Raw genomic sequence first — 3,106 nt, 5'->3', positions numbered from 1 at the left:
CCTCGTGCGTTTCGCTGCGCCTATTGGTTCTCGAGTTATCGGCTGGGGGCGTTTAACGCCCCCCCCCCCCCCCCCAGCAAACGGTGGGTGGCGAAATACCCCAGCAACTGCCGGGTTAAGGCACAGGATCCCAATTGTCATCCCCATTACGTGGTCCCCAGAAGTCGCCAGGCCGAGAGCCAATGGCAGTTAAGCACATCTTACACGTGCCGACAAACGTGACACAATGAATCCAATAATGAGTCCGCCAATAAGCCTGGCTAATTCTGCATGTAGGCTGCTATTTACCACCACGGCGGAAGGCTAAAACGCATCCATACAGCTCAACATAGGTGTCAATTTCCGCCGGGTTGGGGGTGCTCAAGCTGTCTAAATTCCCCGCCGGCTCGGCTGGCTTGGCTTTGGAGCCCCAACAGACGGTGCGGGTCAAGGTCACCGCTAAGGCGGCGGCGGATTTGCTGCGCCCGGGCAGTGGGCACTGGGCACCCTCAATTCGGTGAAAATCGACACCCATGCAGCTCAACATGACAAAACGCTGCATACAAGCGCACGTCCTCGCATTTAATTGACGCATTTAACTGCGTCACTAACCTTGTACACTGTACACAACACTGGTGAGATGACTGTCCGAAGGAAACTGCCGACTTTGGCTGGCAACATTCAGGGTTGGTGACTTATGTACTGAGTTCGGCTGGCTGACAGCGATGTGACTTCGGGACCGGTTGATGAACGGGCCATCCTAGCCCCATACTACAGGAGCCCAGCTGGTCTTGGCGAGCGGCGGCGACTGGACGAGGCTGGACCCCTACTACAGGAGCCCAGCTGGTGCTGACGAGCGGCGGTTACTGGACGAACGGGTCAGCCTGGACCCCTATTGCAGGAGTCCGGCTGGTCTTGGCGAGCGGGGACGACTGGACGAGGCTGGACTCCTACTGCAGGAGTCGAGCTGGTCCTGTCGAGGAAATAGTTCACCTTTAACATGGGATTTTAAACTGAGATAGCAGTCTGATAGAGCAGATTTGCATATGCCTTATATTTGAACCGTTTGAGATATTCACCTTTTATCAGTGAATATTGGTGCTTAAATTCATGTTCTACCTAGTGCTCATTTACAGCTAGCAGAAACCTCTTCAACACACAGTGGCCAATCAGCGATGAGAGCACTTACAGGAGCAGAATCCCTTGCAGCTGATAGGTTGTTCATCTGTTCGTGTTCATAACTTTAATCATTAAAATAATGAAATCCTTTTAGAAGAAGTATGTAATTCCAAGTCAGAATGCATTTAAATTTTATTCATCACATTTTTAACACATCTTTTTAAATTTTATTCATCAATATGAAATATTTGTCAATATAAATATTATCAATATGAATATTTTGTAACAAAACAAAATATTCATCAAATTATTCACAGAAGGTGAACAATTTCTTTAAACACTTACCTTGCTTCAATGGTGACATGTAGTTCTTGCAGCAGAGAAGGCACAGCATTTGGCTGCAACTTCAAATATTTACTTGCTGCTATCAATTATTCAGTCTTGAAATGCATACAGGTACAGCGAATCTTGGGTTCTCCTGTAAGAATGCCGACGTCACCGCAGAAGTTCATCCAGAGCTTGCGCCTGAAAAAAGGGGCCAGGTTTAATATTTGAGTGAAATGAAGACTTTTGAATCATTTTATCATTATACCATCATCACATTTTTGCCTAATTTGTAAGAAATAGGTTTAGGTTAGCAGAAATAGGTAAGGTTTTGACTAGACCCCCTGGGTCACAACAGGAGATGACACCAGTGATTGGTGGGACCACCAGGCACCAGCACTGGCACAATCCGTTCTGACCACCGCACACCTATCAGCCCGAGAGCACACTAAATTGCATGTTAAAGCTCCATTAATACTTTTTTTTTCAATTTTGGCCATCAATTTTGTTGGGTCCATCATGTCCATCACCAAGCCACATTTGATATGCACTACACTACATACCCCACCACCTGACCACACCAGGCCAAATCCGCACCGCGCTACACAAAATCCGCACTGCACCAAGCTAAATCCATGCCACACCAAAGCCTCACCAGCCGGACAAGCCAGCACAGACGAGATCTTGTCGAAATTGCCATGCTTTGCAGAGTGCATACTGGCCTACCTGAACCTGACCTTACCCAACATATGAGCCTGACTGTCCTAAGCACTGGGAGCTCATTGAGACCAAGCCCCACAGGCCTAGTGGCCTCCTAAAACCTGATTTCCATATGGTAAGGTGAGCTATTTAAGAATGGTGATCGGATATCGAACGCGAGACAAGACAGCAATGGGCAGTGGGCGGTTCATGCAACAATAATCATGTTTCCTTACCACAAGTATCAAAGCCAAAGCAAAAATGGCTACCTATCGAATTCAAATTTCACTGGAACCTCACCTGCATGGATCTTAAGTGAAAGGTATCTACATCTTGATACATCTTGATCTGCACGAAAGATACATCTTGATCCACTCATCTCAATCTTGTTTTTCTGCATCCACACTGAAAGCAAATCTGACCGGCTTTTGTTAGTAACAGTAAAGTGGGCCTAGAATGACTACCCTTTTACCAACCATTTACCATCACGGTACTATGCTCTTACTATCCCAGTACCATGTTTACTATCCCAGTACCACGTTCATACTATCCCAATACTATCCCAGTGCAAGGTTTTTACTATCCTAGTACCACGTCTTTACTATCCCAGTGCCACGGTATCACGTCTTTACTATCCCAGTACTACGCTCATACCACCCCAGTACCAGGTTCGTACTATCCCAGTACCACGTCTTTACAATCCTAGTACTGCGCCAATACTACCCCAGTACCAGGTTCATACTATCCCAGTACCACTTTCGTACTATCCCAGTACCAAGTTTATACTATCCCAGTACCACGTTTATACTATCCCATTACCACGTTTATACTATCCCATTACCACGTTTATACTATCCCTATACCACGTTGGTTCTATCCCAGTACCTCGTCTTTACTATCCCAGTACCTTTTTTTTTTGAATTTTGCTCCCAACAGGCCGAGGCCCTGGTCGGGGTAGGGGGAAGTTACTAGCTGGCAATTAGCC

The 3,106-nt window shown here is 46.7% G+C and overlaps 1 long non-coding RNA gene across 1 annotated transcript; it reads right to left on the bottom strand.

The window, feature by feature from the left end:
• Positions 1–892: 892 nt before the first annotated feature.
• On the bottom strand, positions 893–2,491 carry LOC122385677. Its single transcript, XR_006257245.1, has 3 exons — positions 2,422–2,491; positions 1,444–1,623; positions 893–952 (listed from the first exon to the last, which is right to left on the bottom strand). It is a non-coding gene; the product is annotated as an uncharacterized LOC122385677 (long non-coding RNA).
• Positions 2,492–3,106: the final 615 nt, after the last annotated feature.

Source organism: Amphibalanus amphitrite, unplaced genomic scaffold, assembly GCF_019059575.1.
Source record: "Amphibalanus amphitrite isolate SeventyFive unplaced genomic scaffold, NRLGWU_Aamphi_draft 000227F_arrow, whole genome shotgun sequence".
In the NCBI taxonomy this organism is placed as follows: domain Eukaryota; kingdom Metazoa; phylum Arthropoda; class Thecostraca; order Balanomorpha; family Balanidae; genus Amphibalanus; species Amphibalanus amphitrite.
Note: the sequence above shows the minus strand (reverse complement) of the source record. Positions and strands in the feature narration are given on the sequence as shown.